Source organism: Heptranchias perlo, unplaced genomic scaffold, assembly GCF_035084215.1.
Source record: "Heptranchias perlo isolate sHepPer1 unplaced genomic scaffold, sHepPer1.hap1 HAP1_SCAFFOLD_242, whole genome shotgun sequence".
In the NCBI taxonomy this organism is placed as follows: Eukaryota; Metazoa; Chordata; class Chondrichthyes; order Hexanchiformes; family Hexanchidae; genus Heptranchias; species Heptranchias perlo.
In genome coordinates, this window is record NW_027139254.1 from 412,180 (window position 1) to 434,211 (window position 22,032).

Genomic DNA, 22,032 nt, shown 5'->3' on the forward strand with positions numbered 1-22,032 from the left:
GAGTGCGATGTCCCTTGCTTTTTGTGGTGTAGATCATTGATTTAGAAAGTCTCTCCCTGGTTTCTTTAGTCTCTTTCTCTGTCTCTCCTTGATTTCTTCAGTCTTTTTCTCTGTCTCTCCCTCTTGTTACTCAGTCTCTTTCTCTGTCTCTCTATGGTTTCTTCAGTCTCTTTCTCTGTTTCTTCCTCGTCTTACTCAATCTCTTTCTCAGTCTCTCCCTTGTTTCATCAGTCTCTTTCTCTGTCTCTCTCTCGTTTCTACGGTCTCTTTCTCTGTTCCTCGCTCGTGTTACTCAGTCCCTTTCTCTGAATCTCCCTCAGTCTTTCCCTCTCGCCCTCGTCTTGCTCCATCTCTTTCTACCTCTCCCTCGTGTTACTCAGTCTCTTTCCCTGTCTCCCCCTGGTTTCATCAGTCTCTTTCCCTGTCTCTCTCTGGTTTCTTCAGTCTCTTTCCCTGTCTCCCTCCTGTTCCTCAGTCTGTTTCTTTCTCTCTCTCTCCTTGGTTTCCTGAGTGCCTTTCTGTGTCCCTCTCTTTCTTGGTGCTGGTGCTCAGTGTCCTTGTCATATTGTGTCGCCAGGGTCAGCCTTCCAAAACGTGTGTTGCTCTGTCCGGGACTGTGAGGTATTATAGTGCAATGGTTTTCCTTCAAAAACAGCCACGGGAGGAGCATATCTCTCGCTAACACACAGCACTAATATGCAACTGGTGAACAAAATAGCGGTACAGCAGAGAGGCGCAGCGGAAGCGTGCTCGGTCCATAACCCAGAGGTCGATGGATCGAAACCATCTTCTGCTATTAACGTTCTTTTTAAGCTCAACAATTCACCACAAGAAAAATTTTCTGCTGCTTACACTTTTTCACACACTTTACAATTTCTTTCAAAAACCTCTTCCTTACAATTAGCACATCAATCTGAAACACAACTTTCCAATTACTTTTATTCGCACAGGAACACAAGCTGCAAATGCTGCAAACACACAGCAGCCTCGACTTTCGCCCTTTCATTCAAATCATTCCGGCAACGCCCCCACCCACCAGCAGGTGGTGCTGTTGGCCACAGTTCAACCTTCGCGAATCGACAGAGTGAGGAGGACACGGAGAGCAACAGGGAACACATTCACACAACAGGGAACGGCTTTACACAACAGGGAACGTCTTGACACAACTGGGAACACATTTACACAAGAGGGAATATCTTTAAACAATAAGAAACACATTTACACAACAGGGAACACAATTAAACAACAGGAAACATCTTGACACACCAGGGAACATCTTTGCACAACGGGGAACACATGAAACAAGAGGGAACACATTTACACAACGGGGAACACATTGACACAGCAGGAAACATTTTTACACAACAGGCAACATCTTTACACAGCAGGGAACACATTAATCAACACGGAACACCTTTACACAACAGGGAACACATTTACACAACAGGGAACACCTTCACACAACATGGAACATCTGTACACAAGAAAAAACATATTGACTCAAGAACAATCTTAAAAACAAGAGTACGAGGTCCCTTGCTTTTTGTGGTGTAGATCATTGATTTAGAAAGTCTCTCCCTGGTTTCTTTAGTCTCTTTCTCTGTCTCTCCTTGATTTCTTCAGTCTCTTTCTCTGTCTCCCCCTGGTTTCTTCAGTCTCTTTCCCTGTCTCTCTCTGATTTCTTCAGTCTCTTTCCCTGTCTCCCTCCTGTTACTCAGTCTCTTTCTTTCTCTCTCTCTCCTTGGTTTCTTGAGTGCCTTTCTGTGTCAAGATGTTTCCTGTTGTTTAATTGTGTTCCCTGTTGTGTAAATGTGTTTCTTATTGTGTAAAACAAGAGTGCGATGTCCCTTGCTTTTTGTGGTGTAGATCATAGATTTAGAAAGTCTCTCCTTGGTTTCTTTAGTCTCTTTCTCTGTCTCTCCTTGATTTCTTCAGTCTCTTTCTCTGTCTCTCCCTCTTGTTACTCAGTCTCCTTCTCTGTCTCTCTTGGTTTCTTCAATCTCTCTCTCTGTTTCTCCCTCGTGTTACCCAGTCTCATTCCCTGTCTCTCCCTGGTTTGTTCAGTCTCTGTCACTGACTCTCCCTGGTTTCTTCAGTCTCTTTCTCTGTCTCTCTATGGTTTCTTTAGTCTCTTTCTCTGTTTCTTCCTCGTCTTACTCAGTCTTTTTCTCTGTCTCTCCCTCTTGTTACTCAGTCTCCTTCTCTGTCTCTCTTGGTTTCTTCAATCTCTCTCTCTGTTTCTCCCTCGTTTTACCCAGTCTCATTCCCTGTCTCTCCCTGGTTTGTTCAGTCTCTGTCACTGACTCTCCCTGGTTTCTTCAGTCTCTTTCTCTGTCTCTCTATGGTTTCTTCAGTCTCTTTCTCTGTTTCTTCCTCGTCTTACTCAATCTCTTTCTCAGTCTCTCCCTTGTTTCATCAGTCTCTTTCTCTGTCTCTCTCTCGTTTCTACGGTCTCTTTCTCTGTTCCTCGCTCGTGTTACTCAGTCCCTTTCTCTGAATCTCCCTCAGTCTTTCCCTCTCGCCCTCGTCTTGCTCCATCTCTTTCTACCTCTCCCTCGTGTTACTCAGTCTCTTTCCCTGTCTCCCCCTGGTTTCATCAGTCTCTTTCCCTGTCTCTCTCTGGTTTCTTCAGTCTCTTTCCCTGTCTCCCTCCTGTTCCTCAGTCTGTTTCTTTCTCTCTCTCTCCTTGGTTTCCTGAGTGCCTTTCTGTGTCCCTCTCTTTCTTGGTGCTGGTGCTCAGTGTCCTTGTCATATTGTGTCGCCAGGGTCAGCCTTCCAAAACGTGTGTTGCTCTGTCCGGGACTGTGAGGTATTACAGTGCAATGGTTTTCCTTCAAAAACAGCCACAGGAGGAGCATATCTCTCGCTAACACACAGCACTAATATGCAACTGGTGAACAAAATAGCGGTACAGCAGAGTGGCGCAGCGGAAGCGTGCTGGGCCCAGAACCCATTAAACAACAGGAAACATCTTGACACACCAGGGAACATCTTTGCGCAACGGGGAACACATGAACCAAGAGCGAACACATTTACACAACGGGGAACACATTGACACAGCAGGAAACATCTTTACACAACAGGCAACATCTTTACACAGCAGGGAACACATTAATCAACACGGAACACCTTTACACAACAGGGAACACATTTACACAACAGGGAACACCTTCACACAACATGGAACATCTGTACACAAGAAAAAACATATTGACTCAAGAACAATCTTAAAAACAAGAGTACGAGGTCCCTTGCTTTTTGTGGTGTACATCATTGATTTAGAAAGTCTCTCCCTGGTTTCTTTAGTCTCTTTCTCTGTCTCTCCTTGATTTCTTCAGTCTCTTTCTCTGTCTCTCCCTCTTGTTACTCAGTCTCTTTCTCTGTCTCCCCCTGGTTTCTTCAGTCTCTTTCCCTGTCTCTCTCTGGTTTCTTCAGTCTCTTTCCCTGTCTCCATCCTGTTACTCAGTCTCTTTCTTTCTCTCTCTCTCCTTGGTTTCCTGAGTGCCTTTCTGTGTCAAGATGTTTCCTGTTGTTTAATTGTGTTCCCTGTTGTGTAAATGTGTTTCTTATTGTGTAAAACAAGAGTGCGATGTCCCTTGCTTTTTGTGGTGTAGATCATTGATTTAGAAAGTCTCTCCCTGGTTTCTTTAGTCTCTTTCTCTGTCTCTCCTTGATTTCTTCAGTCTTTTTCTCTGCCTCTCCCTCTTGTTACTCAGTCTCCTTCTCTGTCTCTCTTGGTTTCTTCAATCTCTCTCTCTGTTTCTCCCTCGTGTTACCCAGTCTCATTCCCTGTCTCTCCCTGGTTTGTTCAGTCTCTGTCACTGACTCTCCCTGGTTTCTTCAGTCTCTTTCTCTGTCTCTCTATGGTTTCTTCAGTCTCTTTCTCTGTTTCTTCCTCTTCTTACTCAATCTCTTTCTCAGTCTCTCCCTTGTTTCATCAGTCTCTTTCTCTGTCTCTCTCTCGTTTCTACGGTCTCTTTCTCTTTTCCTCGCTCGTGTTACTCAGTCCCTTTCTCTGAATCTCCCTCAGTCTTTCCCTCTCGCCCTCGTCTTGCTCCATCTCTTTCTACCTCTCCCTCGTGTTACTCAGTCTCTTTCCCTGTCTCCCCCTGGTTTCATCAGTCTCTTTCCCTGTCTCTCTCTGGTTTCTTCAGTCTCTTTCCCTGTCTCCCTCCTGTTCCTCAGTCTGTTTCTTTCTCTCTCTCTCCCTGGTTTCCTGAGTGCCTTTCTGTGTCCCTCTCTTTCTTGGTGCTGGTGCTCAGTGTCCTTGTCATATTGTGTCGCCAGGGTCAGCCTTCCAAAACGTGTGTTGCTCTGTCCGGGACTGTGAGGTATTACAGTGCAATGGTTTTCCTTCAAAAACAGCCACGGGAGGAGCATATCTCTCGCTAACACACAGCACTAATATGCAACTGGTGAACAAAATAGCGGTACAGCAGAGTGGCGCAGCGGAAGCGTGCTGGGCCCAGAACCCATTAAACAACAGGAAACATCTTGACACACCAGGGAACATCTTTGCGCAACGGGGAACACATGAACCAAGAGGGAACACATTTACACAACGGGGAACACATTGACACAGCAGGAAACATCTTTACACAACAGGCAACATCTTTACACAGCAGGGAACACATTAATCAACACGGAACACCTTTACACAACAGGGAACACATTTACACAACAGGGAACACCTTCACACAACATGGAACATCTGTACACAAGAAAAAACATATTGACTCAAGAACAATCTTAAAAACAAGAGTACGAGGTCCCTTGCTTTTTGTGGTGTACATCATTGATTTAGAAAGTCTCTCCCTGGTTTCTTTAGTCTCTTTCTCTGTCTCTCCTTGATTTCTTCAGTCTCTTTCTCTGTCTCTCCCTCTTGTTACTCAGTCTCTTTCTCTGTCTCCCCCTGGTTTCTTCAGTCTCTTTCCCTGTCTCTCTCTGGTTTCTTCAGTCTCTTTCCCTGTCTCCATCCTGTTACTCAGTCTCTTTCTTTCTCTCTCTCTCCTTGGTTTCCTGAGTGCCTTTCTGTGTCAAGATGTTTCCTGTTGTTTAATTGTGTTCCCTGTTGTGTAAATGTGTTTGTTATTGTGTAAAACAAGAGTGCGATGTCCCTTGCTTTTTGTGGTGTAGATCGTTGATTTAGAAAGTCTCTCCCTGGTTTCTTTAGTCTCTTTCTCTGTCTCTCCTTGATTTCTTCAGTCTTTTTCTCTGTCTCTCCCTCTTGTTACTCAGTCTCCTTCTCTGTCTCTCTTGGTTTCTTCAATCTCTCTCTCTGTTTCTCCCTCGTGTTACCCAGTCTCATTCCCTGTCTCTCCCTGGTTTGTTCAGTCTCTGTCACTGACTCTCCCTGCTTTCTTCAGTCTCTTTCTCTGTCTCTCTATGGTTTCTTCAGTCTCTTTCTCTGTTTCTTCCTCGTCTTACTCAATCTCTTTCTCAGTCTCTCCCTTGTTTCATCAGTCTCTTTCTCTGTCTCTCTCTCGTTTCTACGGTCTCTTTCTCTGTTCCTCGCTCGTGTTACTCAGTCCCTTTCTCTGAATCTCCCTCAGTCTTTCCCTCTCGCCCTCGTCTTGCTCCATCTCTTTCTACCTCTCCCTCGTGTTACTCAGTCTCTTTCCCTGTCTCCCCCTGGTTTCATCAGTCTCTTTCCCTGTCTCTCTCTGGTTTCTTCAGTCTCTTTCCCTGTCTCCCTCCTGTTACTCAGTCTCTTTTTTTCTCTCTCTCTCCTTGGTTTCCTGAGTGCCTTTCTGTGTCCCTCTCTTTCTTGGTGCTGGTGCTCAGTGTCCTTGTCATATTGTGTCGCCTGGGTCAGCCTTCCAAAACGTGTGTTGCTCTGTCCGGGACTGTGAGGTATTTCAGTGCAATGGTTTTCCTTCAAAAACAGCCACGTGAAGAGCATGTCTCTCGCTAACACACAGCACTAATATGCAACTGGTGAACAAAATAGCGGTACATCAGAGTGGCGCAGCGGAAGCGTGCTGGGCCCATAACCCATAACGTTCCTTTTAAACTCAACAATTCACCACAAGAAAAATTTTCTGCTGCTTACACTTTTTCACACACTTTACAATTTCTTTCAAAAACCTCTTCCTTACAATTATCACATCAATCTGAAACACAACTTTCCAATTACTTTTATTCGCACAGGAACACAAGCTGCAAATGCTGCAAACACACAGCAGCCTCGACTTTCGCCCTTTCATTCAAATCATTCCGGCAGCGCCCCCACCCACCAGCAGGTGGTGCTGTTGGCCACAGTTCAACCTTCGCGAATCGACAGAGTGAGGAGGACACGGAGAGCAACAGGGAACACATTCACACAACAGGGAACGGCTTTACACAACAGGGAACGTCTTGACACAACTGGGAACACATTTACACAAGAGGGAATATCTTTAAACAATAAGAAACACATTTACACAACAGGGAACACAATTAAACAACAGGAAACATCTTGACACACCAGGGAACATCTTTGCACAACGGGGAACACATGAACCAAGAGGGAACACATTTACACAACGGGGAACACATTGACACAGCAGGAAACATCTTTACACAACAGGCAACATCTTTACACAGCAGGGAACACATTAATCAACACGGAACACCTTTACACAACAGGGAACACATTTACACAACAGGGAACACCTTCACACAACATGGAACATCTGTACACAAGAAAGAACATATTGACTCAAGAACAATCTTAAAAACAAGAGTACGAGGTCCCTTGCTTTTTGTGGTGTAGATCATTGATTTAGAAAGTCTCTCCCTGGTTTCTTTAGTCTCTTTCTCTGTCTCTCCTTGATTTCTTCAGTCTCTTTCTCTGTCTCCCCCTGGTTTCTTCAGTCTCTTTCCCTGTCTCTCTCTGATTTCTTCAGTCTCTTTCCCTGTCTCCCTCCTGTTACTCAGTCTCTTTCTTTCTCTCTCTCTCCTTGGTTTCCTGAGTGCCTTTCTGTGTCATGATGTTTCCTGTTGTTTAATTGTGTTCCCTGTTGTGTAAATGTGTTTCTTATTGTGTAAAACAAGAGTGCGATGTCCCTTGCTTTTTGTGGTGTAGATCATTGATTTAGAAAGTCTCTCCCTGGTTTCTTTAGTCTCTTTCTCTGTCTCTCCTTGATTTCTTCAGTCTTTTTCTCTGTCTCTCCCTCTTGTTACTCAGTCTCCTTCTCTGTCTCTCTTGGTTTCTTCAATCCCTCTCTCTGTTTCTCCCTCGTGTTACCCAGTCTCATTCCCTGTGTCTTCCTGGTTTGTTCAGTCTCTGTCACTGACTCTCCCTGGTTTCTTCAGTCTCTTTCTCTGTCTCTCGATGGTTTCTTTAGTCTCTTTCTCTGTTTCTTCCTCGTCTTACTCGGTCTCTTTCTCAGTCTCTCCCTTGTTTCATCAGTCTCTTTCTCTGTCTCTCTCTCGTTTCTACGGTCTCTTTCTCTGTTCCTCGCTCGTGTTACTCAGTCCCTTTCTCTGAATCTCCCTCAGTCTTTCCCTCTCGCCCTCGTCTTGCTCCATCTCTTTCTACCTCTCCCCCGTGTTACTCAGTCTCTTTCCCTGTCTCCCCCTGGTTTCATCAGTCTCTTTCCCTGTCTCTCTCTGGTTTCTTCAGTCTCTTTCCCAGTCTCCCTCCTGTTACTCAGTCTCTTTCTTTCTCTCTCTCTCCTTGGTTTCCTGAGTGCCTTTCTGTGTCCCTCTCTTTCTTGGTGCTGGTGCTCAGTGTCCTTGTCATATTGTGTCGCCTGGGTCAGCCTTCCAAAACGTGTGTTGCTCTGTCCGGGACTGTGAGGTATTTCAGTGCAATGGTTTTCCTTCAAAAACAGCCACGTGAAGAGCATGTCTCTCGCTAACACACAGCACTAATATGCAACTGGTGAACAAAATAGTGGTACAGCAGAGTGGCGCAGCGGAAGCGTGCTGGGCCCATAACCCAGAGGTCGATGGATCGAAACCATCTTCTGCTATTAACGTTCTTTTTAAGCTCAACAATTCACCACAAGAAAAATTTTCTGCTGCTTACACTTTTTCACACACTTTACAATTTCTTTCAAAAACCTCTTCCTTACAATTAGCACATCAATCTGAAACACAACTTTCCAATTACTTTTATTCGCACAGGAACACAAGCTGCAAATGCTGCAAACACACAGCAGCCTCGACTTTCGCCCTTTCATTCAAATCATTCCGGCAGCGCCCCCACCCACCAGCAGGTGGTGCTGTTGGCCACAGTTCAACCTTCGCGAATCGACAGAGTGAGGAGGACACGGAGAGCAACAGGGAACACATTCACACAACAGGGAACGGCTTTACACAACAGGGAACGTCTTGACACAACTGGGAACACATTTACACAAGAGGGAATATCTTTAAACAATAAGAAACACATTTACACAACAGGGAACAGAATTAAACAACAGGAAACATCTTGACACACCAGGGAACATCTTTACAGAACGGGGAACACATGAACCAAGAGGGAACACATTTCCACAACGGGGAACACATTGACACAGCAGGAAACATCTTTACACAACAGGCAACATCTTTACACAGCAGGGAACACATTAATCAACACGGAACACCTTTACACAACAGGGAACACATTTACACAACAGGGAACACCTTCACACAACATGGAACATCTGTACACAAGAAAAAACATATTGACTCAAGATCAATCTTAAAAACAAGAGTACGAGGTCCCTTGCTTTTTGTGGTGTAGATCATTGATTTCGAAAGTCTCTCCCTGGTTTCTTTAGTCTCTTTCTCTGTCTCTCCTTGATTTCTTCAGTCTCTTTCTCCGTCTCCCACTGGTTTCTTCAGTCTCTTTCCCTGTCTCTCTCTGATTTCTTAAGTCTCTTTTCCTGTGTCCCTCCTGTTACTCAGTCTCTTTCTTTCTCTCTCTCTCCTTGGTTTCCTGAGTGCCTTTCTGTGTCAGGATGTTTCCTGTTGTTCAATTGTGTTCCCTGTTGTGTCAATGTGTTTCTTATTGTGTAAAACAAGAGTACGATGTCCCTTGCTTTTTGTGGTGTAGATCATTGATTTAGAAAGTCTCTCCCTGGTTTCTTTAGTCTCTTTCTCTGTCTCTCCTTGATTTCTTCAGTCTTTTTCTCTGTCTCTCCCTCTTGTTACTCCGTCTCTTTCTCTGTCTCTCTTGGTTTCTTCAATCTCTCTCTCTGTTTCTCCCTCGTGTTACCCAGTCTCATTCCCTGTCTCTCCCTGGTTTGTTCAGTCTCTGTCACTGACTCTCTCTGGTTTCTTCAGTCTCTTTCTCTGTCTCTCTATGGTTTCTTCATTCTCTTTCTCTGTTCCTTCCTCGTCTTACTCAGTCTCTTTCTCTGTCTCTCCCTTGTTTCATCAGTCTCTTTCTCTGTCTCTCTCTCGTTTCTACGGTCTCTTTCTCTGTTCCTCGCTCGTGTTACTCAGTCCCTTTCTCTGAATGTCCCTCAGTCTTTCCCTCTCGCCCTCGTCTTGCTCCATCTCTTTCTACCTCTCCCTCGTGTTGCTCAGTCTCTTTCCCTGTCTCCCCCCGATTTCATCAGTCTCTTTCCCTGTCTCTCTCTGGTTTCATCAGTCTCTTTCCCTGTCTCCCTCCTGTTACTCAGTCTCTTTCTTTCTCTCTCTCTCCTTGGTTTCCTGAGTGCCTTTCTGTGTCCCTCTCTTTTTTGGTGCTGGTGCTCAGTGTCCTTGTCATATTGTGTCGCCAGGGTCAGCCTTCCAAAACGTGTGTTGCTCTGTCCGGGACTGTGAGGTATTTCAGTGCAATGGTTTTCCTTCAAAAACAGCCACGTCAAGAGCATGTCTCTCGCTAACACACAGCACTAATATGCAACTGGTGAACAAAATAGCGATACAGCAGAGTGGCGCAGCGGAAGCGTGCTGGGCCCATAACCCAGAGATCGATGGATCGAAACCATCTTCTGATATGAACGTTCTTTTTAAGCTCAACAATTCACCACAAGAAACATTTTCTGCTGCTCACACATTTTCACACACTTTACAATTTCTTTCAAAAACCTCTTCCTTACAATTAGCACATCAATCTGAAACACAACTTTCCAATTACTTTTATTCGCACAGGAACACAAGCTGCAAATGCTGCAGTCACACAGCAGCCTCGGCTTTCGCCCTTTCATTCAAATCATTCCGGCAGCGCCCCCACCCCACCAGCAGGTGGTGCTGTTGGCCACAGTTCAACCTTCGCTCATGGACAGAGTGAGGAGGACACGGAGAGCAACAGGGAACACATTCACACAACAGGGAACGGCTTTACACAACAGGGAACGTCTTGACACAACTGGGAAAACATTTACACAACAGGGAATATCTTTACACAATAAGAAACACATTTACACAACAGGGAACACAATCAAACAACAGTAAACTTCTTTACACACGAGGGAACATCTTTGCACAACAGGGAACACATCAAACAAGAGGGAACACATTTACACAACAGGGAACATTAACACAACGGAAACATCTTTACACAACGGCTAACATCTTGACACAACAGGGAATACATTTACACAACAGGGAATATCAACGCACAACAAGGAACACATTTACACAACGGGGAACACATTGACACAGCAGGAAACATCTTGACACAACAGGCAACATCTTTACACAGCAGGGAACACATTAATCAACACGGAACACCTTTACACAACAGGGAACACATTTACACAACAGGGAACACCTTCACACAACATGGAACATCTGTACACAAGAAAAAACATATTGACTCAAGAACAATCTTAAAAACAAGAGTACGAGGTCCCTTGCTTTTTGTGGTGTAGATCATTGATTTAGAAAGTCTCTCCCTGGTTTCTTTAGTCTCTTTCTCTGTCTCTCCTTGATTTCTTCAGTCTCTTTCTCTGTCTCTCCCTCTTGTTACTCAGTCACTTTCTCTGTCTCCCCCTGGTTTCTTCAGTCTCTTTCCCTGTCTCTCTCTGGTTTCTTCAGTCTCTTTCCCTGTCTCCCTCCTGTTACTCAGTCTCTTTCTTTCTCTCTCTCTCCTTGGTTTCCTGAGTGCCTTTCTGTGTCAAGATGTTTCCTGTTGTTTAATTGTGTTCCCTGTTGTGGCAATGTGTTTCTTATTGTGTAAAACAAGAGTACGATGTCCCTTGCTTTTTGTGGTGTAGATCATTGATTTAGAAAGTCTCTCCCTGGTTTCTTTAGTCTCTTTCTCTGTCTCTCCTTGATTTCTTCAGTCTTTTTCTCTCTCTCTCCCTCTTGTTACTCCGTCTCTTTCTCTGTCTCTCTTGGTTTCTTCAATCTCTCTCTCTGTTTCTCCCTCGTGTTACCCAGTCTCATTCCCTGTCTCTCCCTGGTTTGTTCAGTCTCTGTCACTGACTCTCTCTGGTTTCTTCAGTCTCTTTCTCTGTCTCTCTATGGTTTCTTCACTCTCTTTCTCTGTTCCTTCCTCGTCTTACTCAGTCTCTTTCTCTGTCTCTCCCTTGTTTCATCAGTCTCTTTCTCTGTCTCTCTCTCGTTTCTACGGTCTCTTTCTCTGTTCCTCGCTCGTGTTACTGAGTCCCTTTCTCTGAATCTCCCTCAGTCTTACTCTCTCGCCCTCGTCTTGCTCCATCTCTTTCTACCTCTCCCTCTTGTTACTCAGTCTCTTTCTCTGTCTCCCCCTGGTTTCTTCAGTCTCTTTCCCTGTCTCTCTCCGGTTTTTTCGGTCTCTTTCCCTGTCTCCCTCCTGTTACTCAGTCTCTTTCTTTCTCTCTCTCTCCTTGGTTTCCTGAGTGCCTTTCTGTGTCAAGATGTTTCCTGTTGTTTAATTGTGTTCCCTGTTGTGTCAATGTGTTTCTTATTGTTTAAAACAAGAGTACGATGTCCCTTGCTTTTTGTGGTGTAGATCATTGATTTAGAAAGTCTCTCCCTGGTTTCTTTAGTCTCTTTCTCTGTCTCTCCTTGATTTCTTCAGTCTTTTTCTCTCTCTCTCCCTCTTGTTACTCCGTCTCTTTCTCTGTCTCTCTTGGTTTCTTCAATCTCTCTCTCTGTTTCTCCCTCGTGTTACCCAGTCTCATTCCCTGTCTCTCCCTGGTTTGTTCAGTCTCTGTCACTGACTCTCTCTGGTTTCTTCAGTCTCTTTCTCTGTCTCTCTATGGTTTCTTCAGTCTCTTTCTCTGTTCCTTCCTCGTCTTACTCAGTCTCTTTCTCTGTCTCTCCCTTGTTTCATCAGTCTCTTTCTCTGTCTCTCTCTCGTTTCTACGGTCTCTTTCTCTGTTCCTCGCTCGTTTTACTCAGTCCCTTTCTCTGAATCTCCCTCAGTCTTTCCCTCTCGCCCTCGTCTTGCTCCATCTCTTTCTACCTCTCCCTCGTGTTGCTCAGTCTCTTTCCCTGTCTCCCCCCGGTTTCATCAGTCTCTTTCCCTGTCTCTCTCTGGTTTCTTCAGTCTCTTTCCCTGTCTCCCTCCTGTTACTCAGTCTGTTTCTTTCTCGCTCTCTCCTTGGTTTCCTGAGTGCCTTTCTGTGTCCCTCTCTTTCTTGGTGCTGGTGCTCAGTGTCCTTGTCATATTGTGTCGCCAGGGTCAGCCTTCCAAAACGTGTGTTGCTCTGTCCGGGACTGTGAGGTATTTCAGTGCAATGGTTTTCCTTCAAAAACAGCCACGTGAAGAGCATGTCTCTCGTTAGCACACAGCACTAATATGCAACTGGTGAACAAAATAGCGGTACAGCAGAGTGGCGCAGCGGAAGCGTGCTGGGCCCATAACCCAGAGGTCGATGGATCGAAACCATCTTCTGCTATTAACGTTCTTTTTAAGCTCAACAATTCACCACAAGAAACATTTTCTGCTGCTCACACATTTTCACACACTTTACAATTTCTTTCAAAAACCTCTTGCTTACAATTAGCTCATCAATCTGAAACACAACTTTCCAATTACTTTTATTCGCACAGGAACACAAGCTGCAAATGCTGCAGTCACACAGCAGCCTCGGCTTTCGCCCTTTCATTCAAATCATTCCGGCAGCGCCCCCACCCCACCAGCAGGTGGTGCTGTTGGCCACAGTTCAACCTTCGCTCATGGAAAGAGTGAGGAGGACACGGAGAGCAACAAGGAACACATTCACACAACAGGGAACGGCTTTACACAACAGGGAACGTCTTGACACAACTGGGAACACATTTACACAAGAGGGAATATCTTTACACAATAAGAAACACATTTACACAACAGGGAACACAATTAAACAACAGGAAACATCTTTACACACCAGGGAACATCTTTGCACAACAGGGAACACATTAACCAAGAGGGAACACATTTACACAACAGGGAACATTAACACAACGGAAACATCTTTACACAACGGCTAACATCTTGACACAACAGGGAATACATTTACACAACAGGGAATATCAATACACAACAAGGAACACATTTACACAACGGGGAACACATTGACACAGCAGGAAACATCTTTGCAGAACAGGCAACATCTTTACACAGCAGGGAACACATTAATCAACACGGAACACCTTTACACAACAGGGAACACATTTACACAACAGGGAACACCTTCACACAACATGGAACATCTGTACACAAGAGAAAACATATTGACTCAAGAACAATCTTAAAAACAAGAGTACGAGGTCCCTTGCTTTTTGTGGTGTAGATCATTGATTTAGAAAGTCTCTCCCTGGTTTCTTTAGTCTCTTTCTCTGTCTCTCCTTGATTTCTTCAGTCTTTTTCTCTGTCTCTCCCTCTTGTTATCCAGTCTCATTCTCCATCTATCTTGGTTTCTTCAATCTCTCTCTCTGTTTCTCCCTCTTGTTACCCAATCTCATTCCCTGTCTCTCGCTGGTTTGTTCAGTCTCTGTCACTGAATCTCCCTGGTTTCTTCAGTCTCTTTCTCTGTCTTTCTATGGTTTCTTCAGTCTCTTTCTCTGTTTCTTCCTCGTCTTACTCAGTCTCTTTCTCTGTCTCTCCCTTGTTTCATCAGACTCTTTCTCTGTCTCTCTCTCGTTTCTACGGTCTCTTTCTCTGTTCCTCGCTCGTGTTACTCAGTCCCTTTCTCTGAATCTCCCTCAGTCTTTCCCTCTCGCCCTCGTCTTGCTCCATCTCTTTCTACCTCTCCCTCGTGTTACTCAGTCTCTTTCCCTGTCTCCCCCTGGTTTCTTCAGTCTCTTTCCCTGTCTCCCTCCTGTTACTCAGTCTCTTTCTTTCTCTCTCTCTCCTTGGTTTCCTGAGTGCCTTTCTGTGTCCCTCTCTTTCTTGGTGCTGGTACTCAGTGTCCTTGTCACATTGTGTCGCCAGGGTTAGCCTTCCAAAACGTGTGTTGCTCTGTCCGGAACTGTGAGTTATTTCAGTGCAATGGTTTTCCTTCAAAAACAGCCACGTGAAGAGCATGTCTCTTGCTAACACACAGCACTAATATGCAACTGGTGAACAAAGTAACGGTAAAGCAGAGTGGCGCAGCGGAAGCGTGCTGGGCCCATAACCCAGAGGTCGATGGATCGAAACCATCTTCTGCTATTAACGTTCTTTTTAAGCTCAACAATTCACCACATGAAACATTTTCTGCTGCTCACACTTTTTCACACACTTTACAATTTCTTTCAAAAACCTCTTCCTTACAATTAGCACATCAATCTGAAACACAACTTTCCAATTACTTTTATTCGCACAGGAACACAAGCTGCAAATGCTGCAAACACACAGCAGCCTCGGCTTTCGCCCTTTCATTCAAATCATTCCGGTAGCGCCCCCACCCCACCAGCAGGTGGTGCTGTTGGCCACAGTTCAACCTTCGCTGATGGACAGAGTGAGGAGGACACGGAGAGAAACAGGGAACACATTCACACAACAGGGAACGGCTTTACACAACAGGGAACGTCTTGACACAACTGGGAACACATTTACACAAGAGGGAATATCTTTACACAATAAGAAACACATTAACACAACAGGGAACACAATCAAACAACAGGAAACATCTTTACACACCAGGGAACATCTTTGCACAACAGGGAACACATTTACACAACATGGAACATTAACACAACGCAAACATCTTTACACAACGGCTAACATCTTGACACAACAGGGAATACATTTACACAACAGGGAATATCAACACACAACAAGGAACACATTTACACAACGGGGAACACATTGACACAGCAGGAAATATCTTTACACAACAGGCAACATCTTTACACAGCAGGGAACACATTAATCAACACGGAACACCTTTACACAACAGGGAACACATTTACACAACAGGGAACACCTTCACACAACATGGAACATCTGTACACAAGAAAAAACATATTGACTCAAGAACAATCTTAAAAACAAGAGTACGAGGTCCCTTGCTTTTTGTGGTGTAGATCATTGATTTAGAAAGTCTCTCCCTGGTTTCTTTCGTCTCTTTCTCTGTCTCTCCTTGATTTCTTCAGTCTCTTTCTCTGTCTCTCCCTCTTGTTACTCAGTCTCTTTCTCTGTCTCCCCCTGGTTTCTTCAGTCTCTTTCCCTGTCTCTCTCTGGTTTCTTCAGTCTCTTTCCCTGTCTCCCTCCTGTTACTCAGTCTCTTTCTTTCTCTCTCTCTCCTTGGTTTCCTGAGTGCCTTTCTGTGTCAAGATGTTTCCTGTTGTTTAATTGTGTTCCCTGTTGTGTCAATGTGTTTCTTATTGTGCAAAACAAGAGTACGATGTCCCTTGCTTTTTGTGGTGCAGATCATTGATTTAGAAAGTCTCTCCCTGGTTTCTTTAGTCTCTTTCTCTGTCTCTCCTTGATTTCTTCAGTATTTTTCTCTCTCTCTCCCTCTTGTTACTCCGTCTCTTTCTCTGTCTCTCTTGGTTTCTTCAATCTCTTTCTCTGTTCCTTCCTCGTCTTACTCAGTCTCTTTCTCTGTCTCTCCCTTGTTTCATCAGTCTCTTTCTCTGTCTCTCTCTCGTTTCTACGGTCTCTTTCTCTGTTCCTCGCTCGTGTTACTGAGTCCCTTTCTCTGAATCTCCCTCAGTCTTACTCTCTCGCCCTCGTCTTGCTCCATCTCTTTCTACCTCTCCCTCTTGTTACTCAGTCTCTTTCTCTGTCTCCCCCTGGTTTCTTCAGTCTCTTTCCCTGTCTCTCTCTGGTTTTTTCGGTCTCTTTCCCTGTCTCCCTCCTGTTACTCAGTCTCTTTCTTTCTCTCTCTCTCCTTGGTTTCCTGAGTGCCTTTCTGTGTCAAGATGTTTCCTGTTGTTTAATTGTGTTCCCTGTTGTGTCAATGTGTTTCTTATTGTGTAAAACAAGAGTACGATGTCCCTTGCTTTTTGTGGTGTAGATCATTGATTTAGAAAGTCTCTCCCTGGTTTCTTTAGTCTCTTTCTCTGTCTCTCCTTGATTTCTTCAGTCTTTTTCTCTCTCTCTCCCTCTTGTTACTCCGTCTCTTTCTCTGTCTCTCTTGGTTTCTTCAATCTCTCTCTCTGTTTCTCCCTCGTGTTACCCAGTCTCATTCCCTGTCTCTCCCTGGTTTGTTCAGTCTCTGTCACTGACTCTCTCTGGTTTCTTCAGTCTCTTTCTCTGTCTCTCGATGGTTTCTTCAGTCTCTTTCTCTGTTCCTTCCTCGTCTTACTCAGTCTCTTTCTCTGTCTCTCCCTTGTTTCATCAGTCTCTTTCTCTGTCTCTCTCTCGTTTCTACGGTCTCTTTCTCTGTTCCTCGCTCATTTTACTCAGTCCCTTTCTCTGAATCTCCCTCAGTCTTTCCCTCTCGCCCTCGTCTTGCTCCATCTCTTTCTACCTCTCCCTCGTGTTGCTCAGTCTCTTTCCCTGTCTCCCCCCGGTTTCATCAGTCTCTTTCCCTGTCTCTCTCTGGTTTCTTCAGTCTCTTTCCCTGTCTCCCTCCTGTTACTCAGTCTGTTTCTTTCTCGCTCTCTGCTTGGTTTCCTGAGTGCCTTTCTGTGTCCCTCTCTTTCTTGGTGCTGGTGCTCAGTGTCCTTGTCATATTGTGTCGCCAGGGTCAGCCTTCCAAAACGTGTGTTGCTCTGTCCGGGACTGTGAGGTATGACAGTGCAATGGTTTTCCTTCAAAAACAGCCACGTGAAGAGCATGTCTCTCGTTAACACACAGCACTAATATGCAACTGGTGAACAAAATAGCGGTACAGCAGAGTGGCACAGCGGAAGCGTGCTGGGCCCATAACCCAGAGGTCGATGGATCGAAACCATCTTCTGCTATTAACGTTCTTTTTAAGCTCAACAATTCACCACAAGAAACATTTTCTGCTGCTCACACATTTTCACACACTTTACAATTTCTTTCAAAAACCTCTTCCTTACAATTAGCACATCAATCTGAAACACAACTTTCCAATTACTTTTATTCGCACAGGAACACAAGCTGCAAATGCTGCAAACACACAGCAGCCTCGACTTTCGCCCTTTCATTCAAATCATTCCGGCAGCGCCCCCACCCCACCAGCAGGTGGTGCTGTTGGCCACAGTTCAACCTTCGCGAATGGACAGAGTGAGGAGGACACGGAGAGCAACAAGGAACACATTCACACAACAGGGAACGGCTTTACACAACAGGGAACGTCTTGACACAACTGGGAACACATTTACACAAGAGGGAATATCTTTACACAATAAGAAACACATTTACACAACAGGGAACACAATTAAACAACAGGAAACATCTTTACACACCAGGGAACATCTTTGCACAACAGGGAACACATTAACCAAGAGGGAACACATTTACACAACAGGGAACATTAACACAACGGAAACATCTTTACACAACGGCTAACATATTGACACAACAGGGAATACATTTACACAACAGGGAATATCAATACACAACAAGGAACACATTTACACAACGGGGAACACATTGACACAGCAGGAAACATCTTTGCAGAACAGGCAACATCTTTACACAGCAGGGAACACATTAATCAACACGGAACAACTTTACACAACAGGGAACACATTTATACAACAGGGAACACCTTCACACAACATGGAACATCTGCACATAAGAGAAAATATATTGACTCAAGAACAATCTTAAAAACAAGAGTACGAGGTCCCTTGCTTTTTGTGGTGCAGATCATCGATTTAGAAAGTCTCTCCCTGGTTTCTTTGGTCTCTTTCCCTGTCTCTCCTTGATTTCTTCAGTCTCTTTCTCTGTCTCTCCCTCTTGTTACTCAGTCTCTTTCTCTGTCTCCCCTTGGTTTCTTCAGTCTCTTTCCCTGTCTCTCTCTGGTTTCTTCAGTCTCCTTCCCTGTCTCCCTCCTGTTACTCAGTCTCATTCTTTCTCTCTCTCTCCTTGGTTTCCTGAGTGCCTTTCTGTGTCAAGATGTTTCCTGTTGTTTAATTGTGTTCCCTGTTGTGTAAATGTGTTTCTTATTGTGTAAAACAAGAGTACGATGTCTCTTGCTTTTTGTGGTGTCGATCATTGATTTAGAAAGTCTCTCCCTGGTTTCTTTAGTCTCTTTCTCTGTCTCTCCTTGATTTCTTCAGTCTTTTTCTCTGTCTCTCCCTCTTGTTGCTCCGTCTCTTTCTCTGTCTCTCTTGGTTTCTTCAATCTCTCTCTCTGTTTCTCCCTCGTGTTACCCAGTCACATTCCCTGTCTCTCCCTGGTTTGTTCAGTCTCTGTCACTGACTCTCCCTGGTTTCTTCAGTCTCTTTCTCTGTCTCTCTATGGTTTCTTCAGTCTCTTTCTCTGTTCCTTCCTCGTCTTACTCAGTCTCTTTCTCTGTCTCTCCCTTGTTTCATCAGTCTCTTTCTCTGTCTCTCTCTCGTTTCTACGGTCTCTTTCTCTGTTCCTCGCTCGTGTTACTCAGTCCCTTTCTCTGAATCTCCCTCAGTCTTTCCCTCTCGCCCTCGTCTTGCTCCATCTCTTTCTACCTCTCCCCCGTGTTACTCAGTCTCTTTCCCTGTCTCCCCCTGGTTTCATCAGTCTCTTTCCCTGTCTCTCTCTGGTTTCTTCAGTCTCTTTCCCTGTCTCCCTCCTGTTACTCAGTCTGTTTCTTTCTCTCTCTCTCCTTGGTTTCCTGAGTGCCTTTCTGTGTCCCTCTCTTTCTTGGTGCTGGTGCTCAGTGTCCTTGTCATATTGTGTCGCCAGGGTCAGCCTTCCAAAACGTGTGTTGCTCTGTCCGGAACTGTGAGGGATTTCACTGCAATGGTTTTCCTTCAAAAACAGCCACGTGAAGAGCATGTCTCTCGCTAACACACAGCACTAATATGCAACTGGTGAGCAAAGTAGCGGTACAGCAGAGTGGCGCAGCGGAAGCGTGCTGGGCCCAGAACCCAGAGGTCGATGGATCGAAACCATTTTCTGCTGTTAACGTTCTTTTGAAGCTCAACAATTCACCACAAGAAACATTTTATGCTGCTCACACTTTTTCACACACTTTACAATTTCTTTCAAAAACCTTTTCCTTACAATTAGCACATCAATCTGAAACACAACTTTCCAATTACGTTGATTCGCACAGGAACACAAGCTGCAAATGCTGCAAACACACAGCAGCCTCGGCTTTCGCCCTTTCATTCAAATCATTCCGGCAGCGCCCCCACCCCACCAGCAGGTGGTGCTGTTGGCCACAGTTCAACCTTCTCTGATGGACAGAGTGAGGAGGACACGGAGAGCAACAGGGAACACATTCACACAACAGGGAACGACTTTACACAACAGGGAACGTCTTGACACAACTGGGAACACATTTACACAAGAGGGAATATCATTAAACAATAAGAAACACATTTACACAACAGGGAACACAATTAAACAACAGGAAACATCATTGCACACCAGGGAACATCTTTGCACAACAGGGAAGACATGAACCAAGAGGGAACACATTTACACAACGGGGAACACATTGACACAGCAGGAAACATCTTTACACAACAGGCAACATCTTTACACAGCAGGGAACACATTAATCAACACGGAACACCTTTACACAACAGGGAACACCTTCACACAACATGGAACATCTGTACACAAGAGAAAACATATTGACTCAAGAACAATCTTAAAAACAAGAGTACGAGGTCCCTTGCTTTTTGTGGTGTAGATCATTGATTTAGAAAGTCTCTCCCTGGTTTCTTTCGTCTCTTTCTCTGTCTCTCCTTGATTTCTTCAGTCTCTTTCTCTGTCTCTCCCTCTTGTTCCTCAGTCTCTTTCTCTGTCTCCCCCTGGTTTCTTCAGTCTCTTTCCCTGTCTCTCTCTGCTTTCTTCAGTCTCTTTCTCTGTCTCCCTCCTGTTACTTAGTCTCTTTCTTTCTCTCTCTCTCCTTGGTTTCCTGAGTGCCTTTCTGTGTCAAGATGTTTCCTGTTGTTTAATTGTGTTCCCTGTTGTGTAAATGTGTTTCTTATTGTGTAAAACAAGAGTACGATGTCCCTTGCTTTTTGTGGTGTAGATCATTGATTTAGAAAGTCTCTCCCTGGTTTCTTTAGTCTCTTTCTCTGTCTCTCCTTGATTTCTTCAGTCTTTTTCTCTGTCTCTCCCTCTTGTTACTCAGTCTCTTTCTCTGTCTCTCTTGGTTTCTTCAATCTCTCTCTCTGTTTCTCTTTCGTGTTACCCAGTCTCATTCCCTGTCTCTCCCTGGTTTGTTCACTCTCTTTCTCTGTCTCTCTATGGTTTCATCAGTCTCTTTCTCTGTTTCTTCCTCGTCTTACTCAGTCTCTTTCTCTGTCTCTCCCTTGTTTCATCAGTCTCTTTCTCTGTCTCTCTCTCGTTTCTACGGTCTCTTTCTCTGTTCCTCGCTCGTGTTACTCAGTCCCTTTCTCTGAATCTCCCTCAGTCTTTCTCTCTCGCCCTCGTCTTGCTCCATCTCTTTCTACCTCTCCCTCGTGTTACTCAGTCTCTTTCCCTGTCTCCCCCTGGTTTCATCAGTCTCTTTCCCTGTCTCTCGCTAACACACAGCACTAAGATGCAACAGTGCAGCAGAGTGGCGCAGCGGAAGCGTGCTGGGCCCATAACCCAGAGGTCGATGGATCGAAACCATCTTCTGCTATTAACGTTCTTTTTAAGCTCAACAATTCACCACAAGAAACATTTTCTGCTGCTCACACTTTTTCACACACTTTACAATTTCTTTCAAAAACCTCTTCCTTACAATTAGCACATCAATCTGAAACACAACTTTCCAATTACTTTTATTCGCACAGGAACACAAGCTGCAAATGCTGCAAACACACAGCAGCCTCGGTTTTCGCCCTTTCATTCAAATCATTCCGGCAGCGCCCCCACCCCACCAGCAGGTGGTGCTGTTGGCCACAGTTCAACCTTCGCTGATGGACAGAGTGAGGAGGACACGGAGAGCAACAGGGAACACATTAACACAACAGGGAACGGCTTTACACAACAGGGAACGTCTTGACTCAACTGGGAACACATTTACACAAGAGGGAATATCTTTACACAATAAGAAACACATTTACACAACAGGGAACACAATTAAACAACAGGAAACATCATTGCACACCAGGGAACATCTTTGCACAACAGGGAACACATGAACCAAGAGGGAACACATTTACACAACGGGGAACACATTGACACAGCAGGAAACATCTTTACACAACAGGCAACATCATTACACAGCAGGGAACACATTAATCAACACGGAACACCTTTACACAACAGGGAACACCTTCACACAACATGGAACATCTGTACACAAGAGAAAACATATTGACTCAAGAACAATCTTAAAAACAAGAGTACGAGGTCCCTTGCTTTTTGTGGTGTACATCATTGATTTAGAAAGTCTCTCCTTGATTTCTTCAGTCTCTTTCTCTGTCTCTCCCTCTTGTTACTCAGTCTCTTTCTCTGTCTCCCCCTGGTTTCTTCAGTCTCTTTCCCTGTCTCTCTCTGGTTTCTTCAGTCTCTTTTCGCTGTCTCCCTCCTGTTACTCAGTCTCTTTCTTTCTCTCTCTCTCCTTGGTTTCCTGAGTGCCTTTCTGTGTCAAGATGTTTCCAGTTGTTTAATTGTGTTCCCTGTTGTGTAAATGTGTTTCTTATTGTGTAAAACAAGAGTACGATGTCCCTTGCTTTTTGTGGTGTAGATCATTGATTTAG

The 22,032-nt window shown here is 44.7% G+C and overlaps 4 non-coding genes across 4 annotated transcripts; all 4 read left to right on the plus strand.

Moving 5' to 3' along the window:
* The first annotated feature begins 7,886 nt into the window (after nucleotides 1-7,886).
* trnam-cau (transfer RNA methionine (anticodon CAU)) lies at nucleotides 7,887-7,958 on the plus strand. The gene has a single exon. It is a non-coding gene; the product is annotated as a tRNA-Met (tRNA).
* Nucleotides 7,959-12,680: 4,722 nt separating this feature from the next.
* On the plus strand, nucleotides 12,681-12,752 carry trnam-cau (transfer RNA methionine (anticodon CAU)). Its single transcript has one exon. It is a non-coding gene; the product is annotated as a tRNA-Met (tRNA).
* Nucleotides 12,753-14,416: 1,664 nt separating this feature from the next.
* Nucleotides 14,417-14,488, plus strand: trnam-cau (transfer RNA methionine (anticodon CAU)). The gene has a single exon. It is a non-coding gene; the product is annotated as a tRNA-Met (tRNA).
* Nucleotides 14,489-20,894: 6,406 nt separating this feature from the next.
* On the plus strand, nucleotides 20,895-20,966 carry trnam-cau (transfer RNA methionine (anticodon CAU)). The gene has a single exon. It is a non-coding gene; the product is annotated as a tRNA-Met (tRNA).
* The last annotated feature ends 1,066 nt before the right edge of the window (nucleotides 20,967-22,032 follow it).